Source organism: Coregonus lavaretus (genome assembly GCF_964263955.1).
Source record: "Coregonus lavaretus genome assembly, chromosome: 26".
NCBI lineage: Eukaryota > Metazoa > Chordata > Actinopteri > Salmoniformes > Salmonidae > Coregonus > Coregonus lavaretus.
Genome location: NC_140013.1, coordinates 32,918,329 through 32,944,122, shown reverse-complemented (window position 1 = coordinate 32,944,122; position 25,794 = coordinate 32,918,329). Strand labels below are relative to the sequence as shown.

The window sequence follows — 25,794 nt, the reverse complement described above, 5'->3', positions numbered from 1 at the left end:
TCGAAGCTCGCGTCCACAACAAGACCATGGTACCTGCCTACGGAGCAGCAAGAGGAACTGCCCCTCCCTACCTTCAGGCTAAGCTCAAACCCTACACCCCAACCGGAGTACTCTGTTATGCCAGCTCAGGTCTCTTGGCATTCCCACCCCTATGGGAGGGCAGCTCCTGCTTGGCCCAGTCAAAGCTCTTCTCTGGCCTGGCACCCTAATGGTGGAACATGAAGCTAGGACATCCCTGCCCATCTTCCGAAAACATCTGAAACTCTACCTCTTCAAAAGAGTATCTTATACAATCCCACAGCACCCCCACCCCCTAAAACTTGCCTTTCGTGAACTAGCACTTGACTCTTCTCCCACTTGATCATTTGTAATTTTTTAAGAAATCAACAGAAATACCTTTACATAAGTATTCAGACCCTTTGATATGAGACTCCGAAATCAAGCTCAGGTGCATCCTGTTTCCATTTATCATCCTTGAGATGTTTCTACAACTTGATTGGAGTCCACCTGTGGTAAATTGAATTGATTGGACATGCTTTGGAAAGGCACACACCGGTCTATATAAAAAGGTCCTACAGTTGACAGTGCATGTCAGAGCAAAAACCAAGCCATGAGGTCGAAGGAATTGTCCGTAGAGCTCCGAGACAGGATTGTGTCGAGGCACAGATCTGGGGAAGAGTACCAAAACATTTCTGCAGCATTGAAGGTGCCCAAGAAGACCGCGGCCTCCATCATTCCTACATGGAAGAAGTTTGGAACCACCAAGATTCTTCCTTGAGCTGGGCGCCCCAGCCAAACTGAGCAATCGGGGGAGAAGGGCCTTGGTCAGGGATGTGACTAAGGCTGTTGCAGTGACCATATTACCGTATTCCACGTGACCGTTTAGTCATGTAATTAGGCTTCTCCAAACTCTGCTGCTGCTGGTGGTGGTCATTAGTAGCCTACCAAACTTGCTAACTGCCTGGTCCTCAGCACTCCATTGTCACTCTAATCACTCTGACGTCAATGCAGAATGTAATCAAAAATCTAATCAAAACACTTGAGCCCATGAGCTCATGTTGCGCAACATTTCTATAGGCTATGCAATTGCGTGAGAAAACAGAGTGATGGCCTCTACTAAAAAGAGGATCCCATCAGCTTTCTATAGACTAGGCCTACTATATTTATTTCTCAACCTTCCAAATATTAAGCACATTGCTTATAATTTACAACAGGAGTATAGCCTACCTGGCTGGCATGAAAATGAACCACGGGAAAAGCGTCCTCCATTCGCTATTTAATAGATTACATGTCCCCCCCCCCCCCCCGCTGCCCCGTTTTTTTTAGTATATGTAAAGACAAGATTAAATCAAGAATAGTCTGATGGGTGACAATATTAGCCTATCACTTGTGAATTATATATTATCATCACTTGTGAATGATGCCCAGCATAAGAAACAATGCCTTTTTTGCGACTTTTTCGAATCATAGTCGCACACCTCATGTAGCCTAGCCCATAGGCTGTGATTAGGTTTGTATCAAAACTAAAGTGGCCAAATAATGTGCTTAAAACTAAGCACATTCATCCGCTTTACAAGGGGTGTAGAGCCTAACTGGCATACATAAGCAGCGCGTGAGTTTCAAGTTTGGGGAAGATAATTTTCACTATAAAAATGCACCTTTATAATAAAAGCATTAAATGCATCATTGCATTTGCGGTCACTTTTGATAAATGGTGTTTTCCGCTAAATGGAACATTCACCCTTATAGCCTACTACCATGTGCGCATTGCTGCGCTTATAATGTGAAGAAATAGCCTAATAGTATATCAACATTTTAAGCTAAAAGTTCTGATCTGTTGTGTCAGCCACATTGCGTCAAAAAAAATTGGGATGCTAGTGGTTGTATTTATTTGGGATCTATCGCATCCCACAACTGTCCCAGACTATGTTCGGAATATTTATTTTATCACACAGAATAGGTCGACTTTTGTACTATGGGGAATAGTAGATTGACATAGGCTAGTGCTTTTGCTGCTCGTTAGGCCTACTCATTCTGTTGGCTGACGAAAAGCAAATGTGGATAGTTCTAAATGCTAAATGTGTTTGTTAATTAACTGTCAATTACTGTGAGACCGACAGTTATTTGCTTGACAATCGCCGGCTGACGAAATTTCGTGACTGCCACAGCCCTAGAGGTGACCAAGAACCCAATGATCACTCTGACAGAGCTCCAGAGTTCCTCTGTGGAGATGGGAGAACCTTACAGAAGGACAACCATCTCTGTAGCACTCCACCAATCAGGCCATTATGGCAGAGTGGCCAGACTGAAGCCACTCCTCAGTAAAAGGCACATGACAGCCGACTTGGAGTTTGCCAAAAGGCACCTAAAGACTCTCAATGAGAAACAAGATTCTCTGGTCTGATGAAACCAAGATTGAAGTCTTTGGCCTGAATGCCAAGCGTCACATCTGGAGAAAACCTGGCACCATCCCTACGGTGAAGCATGGTGGTGGTAGCATCATGCTTTGGGGATGTTTTTCAGCGACAGGGACTGGGAGACTAGTCAGGATTGGGGGAAAGATGAACGGAGCAAAGTACAGAGAGATCCTTGATGTAAACCTGCTCCAGAGCGCTCAGGACCTCAGACTGGGGCGAAGGTTCACCTTCCAACGGGACAACAACCCTAAACACACAGCCAAGACAACGCAGGAGTGGCTTCGGGACAAGTCTCTGAATACTTTCCGAATGCACTGTACTTGTGTCCAAGAGGATATAAACCCTGACTTGAATGTCCACATGTTTGGCTTCACGTTACATATTTCTCTCTCACACACAAAGCTCTCAGAGACAGAACATTGCTTATTGAGTTCATTGGACTCAATAGAGCTTTCTAGGATCCAGAAGCAATGACCCTTTACCACAGAACACTACTTTGGTATGTGTACATGCGTCTCTATGTACACTGTACACACATAAGCACGCCACACACCATGAGTCAGTCATAGCCCCATGTAACTACAGAATATCATATTTGTCGATCATAGCAGTCTGGAGGAGAGCCACTATAGTTTTCTTCCATCCTGGTCCTGGGGATTTACAAAACAAACATCTGAACACAGGTAAAAACGAAGGATGGAGAATAGCAGAGCAGTAACTTACTTAATCATTTATTGCCCTCCAGGTTCCCTTGGAGAGTTCATCAATGAGCTTGACGCCTTTTTTAGTCATTTTAGCAGACACTCTTATCCAGCTCTTATTACAGTTAGTGAGTGCATACATTTTCATACTGGCCCCCCGTGGGAAACGAACCCACAACCCTGGCGTTGCAAGCACCATGCTCTACCAACTGAGCTACAGGGGACTTGATAAGTTCCTTTCCTGAGAATGGCTCACCCCTCACAGTTCTGGGTGACTAACCTCCCTACGTCTGCCTTTGACTCATTTCTCTCTGCCTCCTTCTTTCCACTCCTTTCCTCTTTTGACCTCACCCTTTCACCGTCCCCCACTACTCACAAGGCAGGCAATACGCTTGACCTCATCTTTACTAGATGCTGTTCTTCTACTAATCTCACTGCAACTCCCCTCCAAATCTCCGACCACTACTTTGTATCCTTTTCTCTCGCTCTCCTCCAACACTACTCACTCTGCCCCTACTCAGATGGTAATGTGCCGTCGCAACCTTCGCTCTCTCTCTCCTGCTACTCTCTCCTCTTCCATCCTATCATCTCTTCCCTCTGCTAAATCCTTCTCCCTCCGATCTCCTGATTCTGCCGTCCTCCCTTTCTGCATCTTTTGACTCTCTATGTGTCCTATCCTCCCGGCCGGCTCGGTCCTCCCCTCCTCCTCCGTGGCTTGATGACTCATTGCGAGCTCACAGAACAGGGCTCCGGGTAGCCGTGCGGAAATGGAGGAAAACTAGACTCCCTGCGGACCTGTCATCTTTTCACTCCCTCCTCTACATTTTCTTCCTCTGTTTCTGCTGCTAAAGCCACTTTCTACCACTCTAAATTTCAAGCCTCTGCCTCTAACCCTAGGAAGCTCTTTGCCACCTTCTCCTCCCTGCTGAATCCTCCTCCTCCTCCCCCTCCCTCTCTGTGGATGACTTCGTCAACCATTTTGAAAAGAAGGTTAACGACATCCGATCCTCATTTATTAAGTCAAATGACACCGCTGGTCCTGCTCACACTGCCCTACCCTATGCTTTGACTTCTTTCTCCCCTCTCTCTTCAGATGAAATCTTGCGACTTGTGACGGCCGGCCGCCCAACAACCTGCCCGCTTGACCCTATCCCCTCCTCTCTTCTCCAGACCATTTCCGGAGACCTTCTCCCTTACCTCACCTCGCTCATTAACTCATCCTTGACCGCTGGCTATGTCCCTTCCGTCTACAAGAGAGCGAGAGTTACACCCCTCCTCAAAAAACCTACACTCGATACCTCCGATGTCAACAACTACAGACCAGTATCCCTTCTTTCTTTTCTCTCCAAAACTCTTGAGCGTGCCGTCTCTAGCCAACTCTCCTGCTATCTCTATCAGAATGACCTTCTTGATCCAAACCAGTCAGGTTTCAAGACTGGTCATTCAACTGAGACTGCTCTTCTCTGTGTCACGGAGGCTCTCCACACTGCTAAAGCTAACTCTCTCTCCTCTGCTCTTATCCTTCTAGACCTATCCGCTGCCTTTGATACTGTGAACCATCAGATCCTCCTCTCCACCCTCTCCAAGTAGGGCATCTCCGGCGCTGCTCACTCTTGGATTGCGTCCTACCTGACAGGTCGCTCCTACCAGGTGGCGTAGCGAGAATCTGTCTCCACACCACGTGCTCTCACAACTGATGTCCCCCAGGGCTCAGTTCTAGGCCCTCTCCTATTCTCTCTATACACCAAGTCACTTGGCTCTGTCATATCCTCACATGGTCTCTCCTATCATTGCTATGCAGACGACACACAATTAAATGTTCTCCTTTCCCCCTTCTGATAGCCAGGTGGCGAATCGCATCTATGCATGTCTGGCAGACAAATCAGTGTGGATGTCGGATCACCACCTCAAGCTGAACCTCTTCCTCCCGGGGAAGGACTGCCCGCTCCATGATCTCGCCATCACGGGTTGACAACTCCATTGTGTCCTCCTTCCAGAGTGCAAAGAACCTTGGCGTGACCCTGGACAACACCCTGTCGTTCTCCGCTAACATCAAAGCGGTGACACGATCCTGCAGGTTCATGCTCTACAACATTCGCAGAGTACGACCCTATTTTACACAGAAAGCGGCACAGGTCCTAATCCAGGCACTTGTCATCTCCCGTCTGGATTACTGCAACTCGCTGTTGGCTGGGCTCCCTGCCTGTGCCATTAAACCCCTACAACTTATCCAGAACGCTGCAGCCCGTCTGGTGTTCAACCTTCCCAAGTTCTCTCATGTCACCCCGCTCCTACGCACACTCCACTGGCTTCCAGTTGAAGCTCACATCTACTACAAAACCATGGTGCTTGCCTACGGAGCTGTGAGGGGAACGGCACCTCCTTACCTTCAGGCTCTGATCAGACCCTACACCCAAACGAGGGCACTATGTTCATCCACCTCTGGCCTGCTAGCCCCCCTACCTCTACGGAAGCACAGTTCCCGCTCAGCCCAGTCAAAGCTATTCGCTGCTCTTGCACCCCAATGGTGGAACAAGCTCCCCCACGACGCCAGGACAGCGGAGTCACTGACCACCTTCCGGAGACACTTGAAACCCTACCTCTTTAAGGAATACATGGAATAGTCTAACAGTAATCCTTCTACACCCCCCCCTCCCCCAGTGGTGGTTGTCCCACTGGCTATCCTAAGTTGAATGCACCAATTTGTAAGTCGCTCTTGATAAGAGCGTCTGCTAAATGGCTTAAATGTAAAATGTTAATAGAGCAGTTAACTAGGCCAATAATCCAGGTTTTGTGGTTAGACAGCAAAGCGAAACCCCATGGAGGCTAGGCTACGTAGCGTTCACCCAGCAGCTTTTCCCAAACTGTGCTGGCGAATATCCAACATTCCTAGCCTGTCAGGACACCACCCTCCCAGATTCCAGCGCACTCAGCGCAATGCATTGATGAACACGCACGCACACACACACACACACACACACACCCCCCCGCTGGTGTCCTTTACAATAATATTTTACAATACAGTGTATTCGGAAGTATTCAGACCCCTTGACTTTCTCCACATTTTGTTACAGCCTTATTCTAAAATGGATTAAGATTGTCTCCCCCCCCCCCCCCCCCCCCCCCCATCTACACACAATACCCCATAATGACAAAGCAAAAACAGTTCTTTATACATTTTTACAAATTAAAAAAATTAACTTTACAAACTGAAATATCACATTTACATAAGTATTCAGACCATTTACTCAGTACTTTGATGAAGCACCTTCGGCAGGGATTACAGCCTCAAGTCTTCTTGGTTATGACGCTACAAGTTTAGCACACCTGTATTTGGGGAGTTTCTCCCATTCTTCTCTGCAGATCTTCTCAAGCTCTGTCAGGTTGGACGGGGAGCGTCGCTGCACAGCTATTTTCAGGTCTCTCCAGAGATGTTCGATCGGGTTCAAGTCTGGGCTCTGGCTAAGCCACTCAAGGACATTCAGAGACTTGTCCCGAAGCCACTCCTGCATTGTCTTAGCTGTGTGCTTAGGGTCGTTGTCCTGTTGGAAGGTGAACCTTCGCCCCAGTCTAAGGTCCTGAGCAGGTTTTCATCAAGAATCTCTGTACATCTTCCCCTCAATCCTGACTAGTCTCCCAGTCCCTGCCGCTGAAAAACATCCCCACAGCATGATGCTGCTACCACCATGCTTCACCATAGGGATGGTATTGGCCAGGTGTTGAGCGGTGCCTGGTTTCTTTCAGATGCTTGGCATTCAGGCCAAAGATTTCAATCTTAGTTTCATCAGACCAGAGAATCTTGTTTCTCATGGTCTGAGAGTCTTTAGGTGCCTTTTGGCAAACTCCAAGCGGGCTGTCATGTGCCTTTTACTGAGGAGTAGCTTCCGTCTGGCTACTCTACCATAAAGGCCTGATTGGTGGAGTGCTGTAGAGATGGGAGAACCTTCCAGAAGGACAACCATCTCCACAGAGAAAACTCTGAAGCTCTGTCAGAGTGTCCATCAGGTTCTTGGCCACCTCCATGACCAAGACCCTTCTCCCCCGATTGCTCAGTTTGGCCGGGCAGCCAGCGCTAGGAAGAGTCTTGGTGGTTCCAAACTTCTTCCATTTAAGAATGATGGATGCCACTGTGTTCTTGGGGACCTTCAATGCTGCAGACATTTTTTGGTACTCTTCCCCAAATCTGTGCCTCGACACAATCCTGTCTCGGAGCTCTACGGACAATTCCTTTGACCTCATAGCTTGGTTTTTGCTCTGACATGCACTGTCAACTGTGGGACCTTATATAGACAGGTGTGTGCCTTTCCAGATCATGTCCAATCAATTGAATTTACCACAATGGAAACAGGATGCACCTGAGCTCAATTTCGAGTCTCATAGCAAAGGGTCTGAATACTTGTATTTTATGCAAACATACGTAAAACCTGTTTTCACTTTGTCATTATGGGGTAGTGTGTAGATTGATGAGGGATTATTTTTAAAATCCATTTCAGAATAAGGCTGTAACGTAACAAAAAAGGGGTCTGAATACTTTCCGAATGCACGTGGGAAAAGCACCTTCTAACTTGCCAAACAATTTGGCTATGATATACAGTGCCTTCAGAAAGTATTCACACCCCTTGACTTTTTCCACATATTGTTGTGTTACAGCCTGAATTTGAAATTGATTAAATTGAGATTTGTCGTCACTGGCTTACACACACACACACACACACACAATACCCCATAATGTCAAAGTGCAATTATGTTTTTCGAATTTCCAAAGCAGAAATGTCTTGAGTCAATAAGTATTCAACCCCTTTGTTACAGAAAGCCTAAAGTTCAGAAGTAAAAATGTGCTTAACAAGTCACATAATAAGTTGCATGGACTCACTCTGTGTGCAATAATAATGTTTAACATGATTTTGAATGACTACCTCATCTCTGTAGCCCACACATACAATTACCTGTAAGATCCCTCAGTCGAGCAGTGTATTACAAAGACCTGGAAGGTTTTCCAATGTCTCGCATTGGTAGATGGGTACAAATAAAAAAAAGCAGACACTGAATATCCCTTTCAGCATGGTGAAGTCGCTACAAAGATACAGGCGCCCTTCCTATCGCAGTTGCCGGACAGGAAGGAAACCGCTCAGGGATTTCACCATGAAGCAAATGGTCACTTTAAAATAGTTACAGGGTTGAATGACTGTGAAAGAAGAAAACTGAGGATGGATCAACATTTTAGTTATTCCACAATACTAACCTAAATGACAGAGTGAAAAGAAGCATTTCAATTAACAGGTGTGCCTTCTTAAAAGTTAATTTGTGGAATTTCTTTCTTAACGCGTTTGAGCCAATCAGTTGTGTTGTGACAAGGTAGCGGTGGTATACAGAAGATAGCCCTATTTGGTAAAAGACCAACTCCATATTATGGCAAGAACAGCTCAAATAAGCAATGAGAAACAACAGTCCATCATTACTTTATGACATGAAGGTCAGTCAACACCGAACATTAAGAAGTATGAACGTTTCTTCAAGTGCAGTTGCAAAAACCATCAAGCGCTATGACGAAACTGGCTCTCATGAGGACCGCCACAGGAAAGGAAGACCCAGAGTTACGTCTGCTGTAGAGGATAACTTAATTAGAGTTAACTGCCTCAGATTGCAGCCCAAATAAATGCTTCACAGAGTTCAAGTAACAGACATCTCAAGATCAACTGTTCAGACGAGACTGCGTGAGTCAGGCCTTCATGGTCGCATTGCTGCAAAGAAACCACTACTAAAGGACACCAATAATAAGAAGAGACTTGCTTGGGCAAGAAACACGAGTAATGGACATTAGACCGGTGGAAATCTGTCCTTTGGTCTGATGAGTCCAAATTTGAGATTTTTGGTTCCAACCGCCATGTCTTTGTGAGACGCAGAGTAGGTGAACGGATTATCTCCGCATGTGTGGTTACCACCTTGAATCATGGAGGAGGTGTGATGGTGCTTTGCTGGTGATACTGTCTGATTTATTTAGAATTCAAGACAAACTTAACCAGCATGGCTACCACAGCATTCTGCAGCGATACACCATTCCATCTGGTTTGTGCTTAGTGGGACTCTAATTTGTTTTTCAACAGAACTATGACCCAAAACACACCTCCAGGCTGTGTACGTGCCATTTGACAAATAAGGAGAGTGATTGAGTGCTGCATCAGATGACCTGGCCTCCACAAACACACGACCTCAACCCAATTGAGATGGCTTGGGATGAGTCGGACCGCAGAGTGAAGGAAAAGCAGCCAACAAGTGCTCAGCATATGTGGGAACTCCTTCAAGACTGTTGGAAAAGCATTCCTCATGAAGCTGGTTGAGAGAATGCCAAGAGTGTGCACAGCTGTCATCAAGGCAAAGGGTGGCTACTTTGAAGAATCTAAAATATATTTGGATTTTTTAAAACACTTTTTTGGTTACTACATGATTCCATATGTGTCATTTCATCGTTTTGAAGTATTCTATAATGTAGAAAATAGTAAAAATAAAGAAGAACCCTTGAATGAGTAGGTGTTATAAAACTTTTGACTGGTACTGTAGGTAAATGAGATATTTCTGTATTTCATTTTCAATACATTTGCTCAAATTTCTAAAAACATGTTTTCACTTTGTCATTATGGTGTATTGTGTGTAGATGGGTGAGAAAAAAATGATATTTAATCAATTTTGAATTCAGGCTGTAACACAACATGTGGAATATGTCAAGGGGTATGAATACTTTCTGAAGGCACTGTATTTGCCTTGGTGCTTTCCCTAGAGACACAAACACATGCAGGTCTTACCTGCGGTCTCCTGGAGGCTCTTATTCCCTGTGGCTCTCCTCCATGCTGGGGGTGTCTGAGGAGGTGGAGGGACACTGCATCTGGAGGGAGAAGGAACAACATCAGTGTGTGTGGCGCGAGGGAGGGAGGGATTGGGAGTGCTAGAGGAAAAGAGAGATCAGTTACAGAGAATCAATGGGAGGTATCAAATAACACTGTATTTGTCACATGCTTCGTAAACTAACAGTGAAATGTTTACTTACGGGTCCTTTTCCAACACTGCAAAGTTAAAGATAAACATATATATATTTTTAATAGTGACAGAGTAATAAATACACAGTGAATAACAAGTAACAATAACAAGTAAAAATAACATGGCTATATACAGGGAGTACCAGTACCGAGTCGATGTGCAGAGGAACAAGGTAATTGAAGTAGCTATGTACATATAGGTAGGGGTAAAGTGACTAGGCAACAGGATAGATAGACAGTAGCAGCAGTGTATGTGGTGTGAAAGTGTGTGTGTGTACGCGAGTGCGAGTATGTGTGAGCATAGAGTCAGTGCAAGAGAGATGGTGCAAAAAAAGAGTCAATGCAGGTAGTCCAGGTAGCCATTTGATTAGCTATTTAGCAGTCTTGTGGCTTGGGGGTAGAAGCTGTTCAGGGTCCTGCTGGTTCTAGGCTTCGTGCACTGGTACCGCTTGCCATGCAGTAGCAGAGAGAACAGTTTATGGCTTTGGTGGCTGGAGTCTGACAATTTTATGGGCCTTCCTCTGACACCGCCTGGTATAGGGGTCCTGAATGGCAGGGAGCTTGGCCCCAGTGATGTACTGGGCCGTACTCACCACCCTCAGTAGCACCTTGCATTCGGGTGCCTTGCAGTTGCTGTACCAAGCAGTGATGCAGTCAGTCAAGATGCTCTCAATGCTGTTGAACTGCAAGGGCCCATGCCAAATCTTTTCCGCCTCCTGAGGGGGAAGAGGCGCTGTCGTGCCTCTTCAAAACTGTGTGGGTGTGTGTGGACCAAGGGTTGCAACCGGTTCATCAAACAGAACTGGAAAATAACGACATTATTTGAGGAACAAAGCCCAAAGTATTATATTTTTTAAATTTAATTTACGTTCCGGACATTTGTTTCCAGCAACAAAGCGCCTGTGCAAAGCTCTGTCACTCTGAAACGTATTCCAGCGTCTGCCTGCCAGTGTGTGGGAGAGGTGTTTAATTAGAGAAGAATGGATTCATTTAATGCTAGTTAAGGATACTTTAGTTATCACGTTTCACATTGGATTTATTAACTACAAAGAAGGTAAAACCCTTTTTAAATTCTAGTGCTGCTCTGCACACACAATATTGTTAGCTAGGTAGCTATCATTTGCTCTGGTCCAATGTTAAAGACATTCAAGGTGAAAGACTTCAAAGTTCCTCCATAATTCAGGACCTAATTCAGATAACGCATGTCATAACAAGACACCCAGTGCTTCAAGGCAAGCTTCCTCCATCCTCTCTCGCTCCTCACCTGCAAAATGTGGCGCAGTGGTCTAAGGCACTGCATCGCAGTGCTAGCTGTGCCACTAGAGATCCTGGTTCGAATCCAGGCTCTGTCGTAGTCGGCCGCGACTGGGAGACCCATGGGGCGGTGCACAATTGGCCCAGCGTCGTCCAGGGTAGGGGAGGGAATGGCCGGCAGTGATGTAGCTCAGTTGGTAGAGCATGGCGTTTGCAACGCCAGGGTTGTGGGTTCGATTCCCATGGGGGGCCAGTATGAAAAATAATGTATGCACTCACTAACTGTAAGTTGCTCTGGATAAGAGCGTCTGCTAAATGACTAAAAATGTAAAAAAATACATCTCGTGCCCTACACTCTAACTGGCAGCACAGTGTGTGTGTTTGTCATTATGATTAAACTATGCTGTTACGGCAAAATACAACTTTCCTATAGAGATAAAATATCTCCCCCCCCCCATCGAGTTCAGAAAGGAACGATATAAACCAGTACTTTTCTTTTCTTTGTTAGAATCAGTTCAGAACTTTATGTTGCTGGTCGAAACAGTACAAAAAACAATTACGGTTCCGTTCAAAATAAAACGATTGGGAAATAATTTCGGTTCCAAACCCCTAGTGTGGACCATGTTAATTCCTTAGTGATGTGTACACAGAGGAACTTGAAGCTCTCGACCCACACCACTACAGCCCCATCGATCAGTTTCCTGTAGTCCACAATCAGCTCCTTTGTCTTGCTGATGTTGAGGGAGAGGTTGTTGCCCTGGCACCACACTGCCAGGTCTCTGACCTCCACCCTATAAGGCTGCTTCATCGTCGTTGATCAGGCTTACCACCTTCGTATTGTCGGCAAACTTAATGATGGTGTTGGAGTCGTGCGCGGCAATGCAGTCATGGGTGACCATGGAGTAGAGGAGGGGACTAGGCACACACCCCTGAGGGGCCCCCGTGTTGCGGGTCAGCGTGTTGGAGGTGTTGTTGCCTACCCTCACCGCCTGGGGGCGACCCGTGTGCAAGTCCAGGATCCAGCTGCAGAGGGAGGAGTTCAGTCCCAGGGTCCTGAACTTGGTGATGAGCTTGGAGGATATGGTGTTGAATGTTGAGCTGTAGTCAATGAACAGCATTCTTACATAGATAGGTATTCCTTTTGTCCAGGTGGGTGAGGGCAGTGTGGGGTGCAATAGAGATTGTGTCATCTGTGAATCTGTTGGGGCTGTATGCGAATTTGAGTGGGTCCGGGTTGTCAGATGATAGTGTTGATGTGAGCAATGACCAGTCTTTTAAAGCATTTCATGGCTATATATGTGAGTGCTACGGGGTGATAGTCATTTAGGCAGGTTACCTTGGCGTTCATGGGCACAGGGACTATGGTGGTCTGCTTGAAACATGTTGGTATTACAGACTGGGTTAGGGATAGGTTGAAAATGTCAGCTGGTCGGCGCATGCTCTGAGTAGGCATCCTGGTATTGCGTCTGGCCCCGCGGCCTTGCGAATGTTGACCTGTTTAAAGGTCTTACTCACGTTGGCTACGGAGAGCGAGATCACATAGTCGGTGAGTGTTTGAGCGAGAAGGAGTGAGAAGAGAGAGATGATGGGGTCCTTCTTCTCGGAGTGTGAGACCGTATTATGTATGGCCCTTCAACCCAAGTGGCATTTCACTCCCTCAAAGGGGCCCCTCTTTCCTCTACATTCAAGATAAGACAATGGATATTGCAAGCACTACAACTCAGAGATTTCTGCGGCTCACCCTCCCTCTCTCCCCTCCTAGCTCTCGCCCCTCTCCAGGGAAGGTCGACGTGAATATAATATTTTCAAACATAGCTGAGGCGTCAGATTTCTCATAAAAGGGTACTTAGAGCTATGGTACACATAATATAGTGGTAGAGGCCTACTGACAGAATATACCACAATATTACCCTGCTGTTTACATAGAGCCCTGTATCACACCAGCTCCCTCACTTCAAAGGGCTATATCCACTCAATGATGGCAGAGGAAACGTAAACTCTGCGGTATGGTAGATAAACATACTGCGGCCACACACACACAGTCCGACTCCAAATACTGAAGACAGACACGTAACACACACACACACTCGAGGAGGAAGGCTGCCGACTTCCTGTTTTTTCCCAATGGCAAAGATGGCCCATCTTGTTTAGGAGGGCGTGACCCAGGAAAACAACACCAGAGTTTAAATTGGGTGTGTGTATCCATGTTCACTATCACAGTGTCACTTAGGATGGAGCACATCACCCACCTATAAAGGGAATGGATAAATTCACAGAAAGAGAGAGGAACTGAGCGTAATCAAATATACTGCACACAGTCACACACACCGTCCATTCTGAGTTTCCATTCTGGACAGCTAAACATAGGTCACACAAACAAGCAGACACACACACACACACACACACACACACACACACACTGCAAAAAACCCTACGAGCGGCAGACTCATGCTCATTCCAGGAACTGTGTGGCTGTAGCAGTACTGATAAGATGTTGTAGTCTGGAGAGTCAATGTTTAACTGACTGGATGGATTCACAGGGAGCTGGGCTTATCAAAGCTCTCACATTATCACATGATCCAATACATCCAAGAGCTGTGTGTTTCTCTGTTTGTCTTGGAGTTTGCTTTTATGTGTGTGTATCTGTCTAAGTATGCGGTTCCTGGCTGTACCAAGAAACCCTGATGCTAAACGCTAACCAACACACCAAACCCCTAGCAACACAGCCTACAAATCAAATCAAATTTTGTTTGTCATATGCTTCATAAACAACAGGTGTAGACTAACAGTGAAATGCTTACTTAAGGTATGTGACCAACAGATGCATATCTGTATTCCCAGTCATGTGAAATCCATAGATTAGGGCCTAATTAATTTATTTCAATTGACTGATTTCCTTATATGAACTGTAACTCAGTAAAATCTTCGAAATTGTTGCATGTTGCGTTTATATTTTTGTTCAGTGTATTTAGCAGTCTTATGGCAGGGACACAGTTATTGATCCATCCCTGTCTGAAACAGCACACCCCTCTACTAGAGATGAGACTTAGAGAGATCCATCTCAGTGGAACGTCACCGGCTGAAAAAACCCTTGCCGAAGTCCAAAACGAACAAAAAGTCATAATATATGCACAAACTGTTCCGAACTGTTTCGGCTGGGAAGCACGCGGACGCCTTTATCCAATTTTTATCCAATTTTCTTAATTAGGACAATTTTCTAACTTTTTCTCTTCGAAAATGTGGAGTAGGTTGTGTAGATCTGTAGGAAGAAAACCTAATTGAATCCCTTTTTAGATGGAATTTTAATGCAGCAAAATGTGAAAAAAAAGTTCAAGGGGGTGTAGACTTTCTATAGGCACTGTACGTAACAGACCCCTTCACCTTGTCTAGAGAACACGGTCTACATGACATGCAAAGACAGACACTTATCGCTCTCAACTGACTTGATCTTCAGACCCAACAGCCAGGGACACACACCACAACCCCATCCCACACCACAACCCAATCTGCCACCTTTACAGAACTCCCAAACCGTTCCACCCTTATCACTGTACCAACACCACACTGGCTGCCTGGCTCAGGCACAGACCCTTTCTCCCTTTCCCATTCCACACACACTTCCTCTCCTCCACCCATCCCCTCTCTGAGGTATGCAAGGAATATAGATTCTGAGGGGTGTATCACACCAACACCACCCAACTCTGTTTCCCTCTCTCCATCCCCCCCACCTAAATTAGCCCCCTTATCCATAAAACTCCCTGCTAGTGCCCCTCACTGATCCCACCTCTTCCCTATGTCCTGCTACCCCCCACCCTTATATAACTATACCCCCCCCTTCCACCAAAGGAGGGGGGTGGGCTTCCTATTCCTACCATTCCATTCCAAAATGGCACCCCCTGAGGTGCAGTGTCCCCATCTCGACACAGTAGAATTGTCTTCTTACATCACAGGAGGCTGCTGAGGGGAGAACGGCTCATAATAAATGTCCAGAACGGAGCAAATGGAATGGCATCAAACACCTGGATACCATGTGTTTGACGTATTTAAAAATGCTTCACCTATAACAGTCTCCCCATTGAGGATGCTTTTAGACCAGGACTAGGCTTCATCTGGGTCTGGGAAACTGGCCCTAGTAGTTGTACTCTTCACATCCTCTCAGTAGTTGTACTCTTCACATCCTCTCAGTAGTTGTACTCTTCACATCCTCTCAGCAACAAACTCAGAGGCTCCTTTAGTCCTAAACACACACTGATCTCAGTGATCAAGTGATCAAGAACCCAGCCACAAAGGATTGCAACAAAACACACACAGGTCCTCAAGGGGTCATTACAGAGGATCCTGCGTCATCACAGCCTGGAAGTAAACAAAAGACCTCTGTCTGTCCATCACCAACACAATACACAGCCACACTAGCACACTTATGAACCCAGACACACATTTATTACAGTTCTACTCAGAATAACACACAGTACACAATCACCCACTTAAAGTCCATACACTTTAATTATCTAAGAGAACTGTGACGATGATGTTGTGTGAGAGGAGTGTCAGTGTGTGTGTGTGTGTGTATCCCATGGAGTGTGTGAGACAGCCTGTGACCTTTCTCCATTCTTCGGTCTAATTTTAGGGCCCATTGTAAGACTGCCCCCAGATGGGAGGGGGCTGTGTGTGTGTGAGGGGGATATAGTTGTCATAGTTCCCCTGGATGCTGTAAATCAGCTACCTACTGCCTGCCTGACTGAACAAAGGCCTGCCCCAGCCTAGGGCATGGTTCCCCAGACACACACAGAGGGTGAGATGGAGGAGTAGCAGACAAACAGTAACAGAACATTTCCATGATGTCTGCTCACCTGGCGCACAAATACTCCCACAATATACTGGAAGTTTACCTTAGAATCCACACCTGCACGTTTTTGTGTAGGTGTCACACAAACAACCTAACCTATAGGAGTGAAGTACAGTATTTGGCTAAGAGCAGGTCAGGTGATAAACAACAGGCAGAGGAGGGAGAGGAAACGCAGCGAGAGAGAACCAGCCCAGACTGACCAGAGGGTCCGTCTAATGTAACTGGGGGTCTGACTATCTCACAGCAGGACAGGGGAGAGAAGGTCATGGGGTTTCTTCACCTTACTTAATATAATGTTGAGATCCATGTGGTTTTCATGAAAACATTCCACTGTCATCAATTGAATGTGTCCCTGACTGTATATAGGTTAACCTGTGTGATTGCATGTACACAAACCACTGCATGGAGGTAAGTAGGTAAGACACTACTTGACGGCACAGCATAATGCTACGTAGGTATGTACACATACATGCATATAGTATGGCATACACTGTATTTAACGCTACTGCATGGACACCAGTAGGTAGGCGGCAGGTAGCCTAGCGGTTAGAGCGTTGGGCCATTAACCGAAAGGTCGCTGGTTCGAATACCCAAGCTGAAAAATCTGTATATGTGCCCTTGAGCAAGGTACTTAACCCTAATTTGCTCCAGGGTCGCTATACTACTACAGCTGACCCTGTAAAACAACACATTTCACTGCACGTATTTGGGTCACATATGACAGTATGTTTTGTAAGGTTCACTAAAAGTACAGCACATACCTATGTAGAACAGCATCTGTGTGTTGTGTGCGGAACTGTAGCAGTGTCCAGCCTTATTAAGGTAGTGTTGCCATGGTGAGGAGGGCAGAGTCCCTCCCTCAAGTTACAGAGAGAAGAGTCTAAACCTCCAGGTTAGGACCACAACACATCCCTCTTTCTCTACCTCAGTCTACCCTGGCCTGACGACTCAAACTGAATTCTTTCTCTACCTCAGTCTACCCTGGCCTGACGACTCAAACTGAATTCTTTCTCTACCTCAGTCTACCCTGGCCTGACGACTCAAACTGAATTCTTTCTCTACCTCAGTCTACCCTGGCCTGACGACTCAAACTGAATTCTTTCTCTACCTCAGTCTACCCTGGCCTGACGACTCAAACTGAATTCTTTCTCTACCTCAGTCTACCCTGGCCTGACGACTCAAACTGAATTCTTTCTCTACCTCAGTCTACCCTGGCCTGACGACTCAAACTGAATTCTTTCTCTGCGCTATGTTCGCTACATACTTCAGTCAGACTGCCATCGTTGAAGTCGCTTGTGGTGACGTCAAAATGAAGGGTGTTGTACAAAACAAAGTCATCAGCGATTGGATCATCTCTAACCAATCAGAGTATCAAAGCCAACAACACATTTTCTAAACGTCGCTTTACCCACGGGTGTTCTAGCTCTGGCCCAACCCATCGGTTTCTGGGACCAATCAGAATGGTTAGAATGTGTTTGCGTTCTAGAAATCGTCAGGGATCTACTTAGATCCAAACTCATTGCGGAGAAGAAACTAACGTCCGTGGGCGTCGTAGTGTTTGGCCGGAACAAGGAGTTTGGGTAGCCAGGAAAAGTCTACCCCTCCTCTCTTCTTTCTCTATCAAACCCTTCTTTTCTACCGCTACTTGCCTCACCTCTCTTTCTCTATATCAAGCAAACCCTCATTCTATACCAAGCCTACCTCAATCCAACCCTCATTCTACACCAAGCAAACCTCAATCCAACCCTCATTCTATACCAAGCCTACCTCAATCCAACCCTCATTCTACACCAAGCAAACCTCAATCCAACCCTCATTCTATACCAAGCCTACCTCAATCCAACCCTCATTCTATACCAAGCAAACCTCAATTCAAAACTAGATATTCTCTTTCTATGCATCTACTTTGTCTTTCTTTCCTTCCATTGACCTCTCAACCCCTGTTAGTATAACACAAACTAACACTGTATAATGATCTTCCTTTCTTTTCGTTTCAATACCTCCCCTTCTATCCTCCTTTATTCTGCCCTGTATACTGTCCCTTTCCTTTCTTTCTCCCTGTGTTCATCGCTCCTCCTCTCTCCGTCTCCCCTCTCTGAATTCCTTTGCAGGTCTTGGCTTGTGAAGCAAGAAAGTGGAGAATTCCATGAGGCTGCTGTTCTCTCTGGTTCAGTCACTGGACATGTCACACTTCCTATATGTCTGCATGTCCTGTATATGCTCATTATTATGTGAAATCTACCTACTGTAAATCTACCTACTGTATATCTCTGTATGTATGTGACCTCATCTGAGGGCATGCTAGTGCTTTGTGCATATTAAGCCACAGAAGGTAATTGGCTCAGGGGATGCGACTGTTCGATGGGGCATGACAACCCCCCCACCCCTAAACACACAGGAGCACAGCTGCTCCTACACACTCCTGGCTTCCCTTCAGATTTCAGAGAGGATGTTACACAAGCCATCAACGGCTGAGGGGTGATTACATTTGACTGTGACAGCAGGAAGTGTGTGTTTGCACGTGTCTGTCAGAGAACCAGTTAGGGAGCGAGAGGACAGTTGAGGAGGATGGTGGGTGGGTGGCAGCAGTATTAGAAGATGCAGGTGTCTCATTCATTCAACAAGAACACTGACTACTGTAGAAACACACATGACCTCAACTATATTGTATAAACAGGCAGGTGGGGAGTATGTCCCTGAAGAGAGTGTTTCAGTACAGTATATGTATTTGAATGAATAGAGAGAAGGAAAGAGAAAGAAGAGGGGAGGAGGAAGAGAGGGGGAGATAGCAGCACACCAGCAGACAGCAGGTGTCATTGAGATGGAGGGGATGTCAATCACAACCCAGCTGGATTGGAGGATGGGGTCCAGATGAGAGAGAGACACCCAGTATGACTGGCTAATTTAAAGGTGTAGGAACCAGTCCTTTTAGCTATCACTTTTCACCAAGAGACCAGGTCATTTTACAACAATGTTTTCATGGGACGCAGATACTTTAATAACATTTACTCCGTCATTTAGCTTCTTAGGAGAGGCCTGGTTTTGGAGTAAATAGCAGGTTGTCTAAAGGGCTGAATTGTTAAGTTGACTGGAGACTGACGTCAGCAGCGTTATCAGTGTCCGTCCCCCCCCCCCCACTACCTCAGAGGGGGCTTGAGAACAGCCCCGCCCAACACGGGGCAACCTGGCCCGCTGCCTGATTAAAAATATCTCAGTTTCCCACAGGGCTAACACACCAACTCAAAATAACATTATCCTTCAAGAGAGAACTAAATAGAAATTAATTTGATTAGTAGACATTTATTTCAATGAGAAGCTACAGTAAATGGCAAATACTTATAATCATCTGTGTACAATCAGTGATCCAAATGTCAACTTAAATCATGACGCATTCGCTAATAATCGTCGCTTTCTGCACTATTGAATACAGTGCAATCATGAGGCTGCACACAAAAACACACACTTAAAATAGTCTACTGCCATCAGTCAGACAGACAATTCAGTTCTGACCTTTCTTTCCAAGTACATTAATGCTCTGAACAATAATTAGTTCTGCAATCATGGCCACCATCTTGGCGCACTCTTAATATAGTGTGTGTATGCAGCATGGCTACTAGATCATAACTGTATGTCTGTGTGAGAGGGCCATAGATAACCATGCATGATTGCCATGTACGAATTAATGTGGTGGAAGTGGGTTTCTGAGGTCGGTGAGTGTGTGTGTGTGTGTGTGTGTGTGTGCTTGTGTAATGTATCTGTAAATAAGTCAAATGTGTGAATTAAGTGTTTATGCAAACAAATTGTCCCCCCGGAAGCACAGAGTTCTCTCTCACATGACGGAGAGAATTGCTCCATTCATGGCTCCAGTCACCACCACCTCTCCCCCAGAACCCGTGTGTTAGTGCTCTGGGGGGCTGTGTGTGTGTGTGTGTGTTGTAACTGGCTCTCATAGCCACAGATACACTGTAGTAGACACACACACAATCCTGTTTGCGTCCCTGACGGTCCCCTGACCTGTGACATCATGACTCCCTCGTCTCGCCCCGCTGGGAAGCTTACTGATTTACTGTCACATGGCGCTTGGGTCTCAGCCAGGCACTGATTCACAAAACCACCACCGCTGCGCACACACGTCTGAATCCAATTATTATTTAGACAATAATAGAGGAATGGGGATTGTGTGTGTTGGAGTGAGATGGTAGCCCCGTGTAGCTCAGTAGGTAGAGCATGGCGCTTGCAACGCCAGGGTTGTGGGTTCGATTCCCACGGGGGGCCAGTATGAAAATGTATGCACTCACTAACTGTAAGTGGCTCTGGATAAGAGCGTCTGCTAAATGACTAAAATGGAAATGGTAAAAAGAAAGAAACAGAGACATGTCTGAGTTGTAAGAAGTGTAATTTCCATAGTCTTATGTTGAAAGGAGAGGAAAGAGTGAATCCCCAGAAGGGTGTGTGGACCACAAATGTACACATCTCAGTCATACAGTGAAGATATATATATATATATATAGATAGATAGACACCTCTTCAAACTAGAGGATTCGGCTATTTCAGCCACACCTGTTGCTGACAGGTGTATAAAATCGAGTACACAGCCATGCAATCTCCATAGACAAACATTGGCAGTAGAATGGCCTTACTGAAGAGCTCAGTGACTTTCAACGTGGCACCGTCATAGGATAGGATATTGTGAAGCGGAAACGTCTAGACCGCGAAGTGGTAGGCCACATACGCTCACGGAACGGGACTGGCGAGTGCTTAAGCGCGTAGCGAGTAAAAATCGACTGTCCTCGGTTGCAACACTCACTACCAAGTTCCAAACTGCCTCTGGAAGCAAAGTCAGCACAAGAACTGTTCGTCGGGAGCTACATGAAATGGGTTTCCATGGCCAAGCCTAAGATCACCATGCGCAATTCCAAGCGTCGGCTGGAGTGGTGTAAAGCTCACCGCTATCGGACTCTGGAGCAGTTGAAACGCGTTCTCTGGCGTGATGAAGCATGCTTCACCATCTGGCAGTCTGACGGACAAATCTAGGTTTGGTGGATGCCAGGAGAACACTACCTGCCCCAATGCATAGTGCCAACTGTAAAGTTGATGGAGGAGGAATAATGGTCTGGGGTTGTTTTTCATGGTTTGGGCTTGGCCCCTTAGTTCCAGTGAAGGGAAATCTTAACGCTACAGAATACAATGACATTTTAGCGATTCTGTTCTTCCAAGTTTGTGGCACAGTTTGGGGAAGGCCCTTTCCTGTTTCAGCATGACAATGCCCCCATCCACAAAGCGAAGTCCATACAAAAATGGTTTGTCGAGATCGGAGTGGAAGAACTTGACTGGCCTGCACAGAGCTCTGGCCTCAACCTCATCGAATACCTTTGGGATGAATTGGAACGCCGACTGCGAGCCAGACCTAATCACCCAACATCAGTGGCCGACCTCACTAATGCTCTTGTGGCTGAGTGGAAGCAAGTCCCTGCAGCAATGTTCCAACATCTAGTGGAAAGCCTTCCCAGAAGAGTGGAGGTTGTTATAGTAGCAAAGGGGGGGACCAAACCCATGTTAATGCCCATGATTTTGGAATGAGATGTTCGACAAGCAGGTGTCCACATACTCTTGGTCACGTAGTGTAAGTCACACACTGTTTGCATCCACTTTAACCACTATAGAATATGCTGCCAAATAATTAGATCCGACTTGCTTAAAGATGTACTACGCAGAAATCGTCCGCAATTTCTTGTTTACTTAAAGCTGCAATTCTAATAGTTCTCCTAATTTCAGTTTTTGTGACAAAACAAGCAAGTATAGTGTAGAGAGTCTTTGTACCATCTAAACCTCTGAAATATATTTTCCAAAACTATTGTATTTTCAGCTGGTTTACAAAACCGAAAGAAAGTAAAAGATGCAGAAATGAAAGTTAAGACCGGGAAGCATAGAAATAGTGCACATAGAACAGATGTACCGCTTCTTAGAATTGCTTTCAATGAGAATTACAGATCTATAACTTACATTTCTATGTGAATTTGGTCAGGTCACCCAAAAAGTAACATATTGCAGCTTTAAAAGAGAGAATCTGCAAGAGAGAGATGCTCAAACTTGCATGAACATTAGAATTTATGAAATATAAGTGAAACTGCATCTAAAATTGTGTCACTTTTATTTCACTAATATATCTAAGGACAGGTAAGGTGAGTTATCACATTGGCTAGGCAATAACTATATCAAAGTCTCAAAGACATAGCCCCCTTGGAATCAATGCATATGTGGTCCTCTGTAGCTCAATTGGTAGAGCACGGCGCTTGTAACGCCAGGGTAGTGGGTTCGATCCCCGGGACCACCCATACACAAAAATGTATGCACGCATGACTGTAAGTCGCTTTGGATAAAAGCGTCTGCTAAATGGCATATTATTATTATTATTATATGTTGTTTGTCACCAAGTGGATGGTAGCCTATCCAAGTGTAAGCAGGCCTACTAGCTGACAAAGTGGGGCAAAAAGCAAATAAACTATTCATTAATTCTTGGGGACATGGCGGACAGTCATCTACAACGGCACTGGCAGGCAGGCAGTCACGACTCAACTCCCGAAATGCCGGTTAACCGCTCATTTCTACCCGTCCTCTCCAAAAACTTCCCGGTTCTACCCATCAAACGTCACGTCTGAGTTTAAATATAAACTACCGCGAGGCAAACGTCGATGTGACTGACGTGCCTTATTTTACCACTGTCAATGTCAATGTTGGCATCGACCACATCCCCTTCAGTTTGAGAACATGGAGGCATCGATGACATACAAAATAAGTGCTGACATAACCAACCGCAGAGAATAGCAATGGTACCAAGTGTAGCCTAAACATGTCCCCACCGTGTCATCCGTAGCCTAGAGTCAACCCGTGGTTTTTTTATAGGCTGAGATAAAGAGGGGAGCAGCAGCAGCGGAATACACCAGCAGTAGGCTACACCGGGTGCAGAGGGGTGAGCGAGTGCGTCAAGCCCGAGTTTTAATTAATGGCAAGTCACCAAACAAAATTATAAAACGACACCCAACATAGCTGCATCGTAAATAAATTGCCTAATAATTGTGAGACCAAAACATGTCGCTGCTTTCAAAGGCCTATATTTAAAAACCACTACAATCCGAGGATCTTTGGCATAGCCCACATAACTCGGAGGGTTTGTAGTTCACATGGTCACAGGTGTGGACGATACTTAGAGATGAGACAGAATGTAACCTTGGATCATGAAAGTCGTTTTGAAACGTTGCCTATTGTTTGACAAAATTAGGAAACTAATATTTTCAAACACGACAAAAGTGGAAACGTAGCCGATATCTTCAAACAACCACCTGGGTGAGGTGTAGATACAAGGTAGCACTTCAAGTCCACCTCGGTCGAGGTGCTCACTGACTCCACGTAGGTTAGCCTACTAATTCGAGATAGCGACGGAATTGTGCCAGGGACTTACCTTGAGTTACACTCCTGTTGGGAATAGGATAATATCGACCGTACGAAAGAGGAAATAGGCCTAGTTAAGTTGTTTTTCTCTCGATTGAATCCACAATAACGATATTTCGGCTTTAAAATAAGAGTATGCCTATGCGTGGCAAGGAGAGCCGTGAGATCCCGCTGTCTTCTCCACGCAGGACAATGCCGCCAGGTGGGCTGATCAGCGTTGGCTTCCTGTTTTTCAGAAGGTGAACCACGCACAGCTCGTGTGCTGTTCGTTTTTTTCTTCTTCTATCCCTCGGGTTCCCTCTCTCCCGCTCCCTGCGTAGCCTACACTGTTCTTGCAGTCGCCTAGTACTCAGCCTCAGCCGGCTTTGCTTCCCCTATCTGCATAGCCCCGGCATGAAACTTCGGCCCCGAGATTTCACCCGGAAACACAAATTTCTGAAACCTCTCCAACTAATTGAGATGAAAGAAAAGAAACGCGAGTGGAATTTGCCAGTTGAAACATTCCTACGTTGCGGAAGGGGCGTCGATTATCCCCGGTGCATTCTTTTGGTGAGGGGGTCGCGTGTTGACTTGAGGCAGTCATTATACAGGGTTTTCTCTGCCTGCCAGTGCCTGCCTGGTTGTGATGCTGTGTTAAAAACAAATAGGTACACTATGCCATATTTTGTATGTTAATAACAGTAAAGGCAGTGCATTCCATCTATAGGTTAGCCTATTGTGAATGCATAACCACATGTAGCCTCCTAGGCTAATGGTTCACATCAAATGAGGCTACATGATTCATCATGGTTTTGACCTAAACCGTATCATAGAAAGTAATGATAAGCCATAGGTATTGATGAGGTATTAATAATGTTATAATAATGCCTGCACCTTGCAACACAAGTCAGTTGCCTCATCATCAATTGAAAGGGCAGCAAGTTAACCACGTTGACCCTTTGGCAAGTTGGTCGTATGTTCTCTGATCCATCATATTTTGTCAAGCACAGTGATAAAACGCAGAAATAAATATGTATTTGGTCAGATACAGCAGTCCACTGTTGCGGCAGAGAGAAATGTAACCGATTAATGAAAGAGCTGTGTCGCCCCCTGGTGACCTGTTTATATATGTGAGGACATGTTCTTACGTCATTCTTGACTGAGAACAGGGGGGCGTTCGGTTCGATTGAAGATTTGCTACGTTGCGTGACAGTTTGTACTAAACGACACGTTTCCCCAAAACGGTGCGCACCGTTCTTCAACAGCCTTTGAGGTACGTTTGCTCCCGTTTGGTACGTTTGCTTCGAGGTGTGGCCTGATTTAATATGGGTGTGACCATTTGAAATAGCAAAACTCATGCAGCACACCATACAGTATTCACCCTCTGTGCCACCATAATCACAACACTTTTCAACTGGTCATTCAGTACCCTTTCCGTTTATTTCAACGTTGCACACCGTCATACTGAACACACACCATGAGTGAGTTTAGGAAACTTCTAGTTAACCAGGGAGGAGATGATGTACTGGCTGTCTCAGAACTGACCAATAGTGTACCAGAGATGACCAAAACAGTGCACTGTATGGGGGATAGGATGTAATGTATGGGTGACTATAACACTGATTGTGAAATAACATTACTAAACTCATCTGACCCCAGATTTGATAAATATGTGGAATATGTGAGACATTTCTACTAGAGCTTTTATCTGATGGATGGAAATGTTTACATGGAAACCATGTTTGATATATTTGATACCATTCCACCAATTCCGCTCCAGCCATTACCACAAGCCCATCCTCCCCAATTAAGGTGCCACCAACTTCTTGTGGTTTACCAATTCCAATGCCACTCCACTCTCTATCCCTCTCTATCATTCTCTCTCAATTTCAATTCAATTCAATTTAAGGGCTTTATTGGCATGGAAACGTATGTTAACATTGCCAAAGCAAGTGAAGTAGATAGTAAGCAAAAGTGAAATAAACAATAAAAATGTACAGTAAACATTACACTCAGAAGTTCCAAAATAATAAATACATTTCAAATGTCATATTATGTATATATACAGTGTTGTAACAATGTGCAAATAGTTAAATGACAAATGGGAAAATAAATAA

At 45.4% G+C, this 25,794-nt stretch overlaps 1 protein-coding gene across 1 annotated transcript in view; it reads right to left on the bottom strand.

The window, feature by feature from the left end:
- The window catches only part of LOC311102119 (phosphatidylinositol 4,5-bisphosphate 3-kinase catalytic subunit beta isoform-like), an 82,971-nt gene extending 58,841 nt beyond the window's left edge, over window positions 1–24,130 (bottom strand). Inside the window, exons 1-2 of the mRNA XM_084143353.1 lie at window positions 23,709–24,130; window positions 9,919–9,998 (exon numbers count right to left, since the gene is read on the bottom strand). The gene's annotated coding sequence lies outside the window, so the exon portion shown is untranslated. The remainder of the gene's footprint in view (window positions 1–9,918; window positions 9,999–23,708) is intronic.
- Window positions 24,131–25,794: the final 1,664 nt, after the last annotated feature.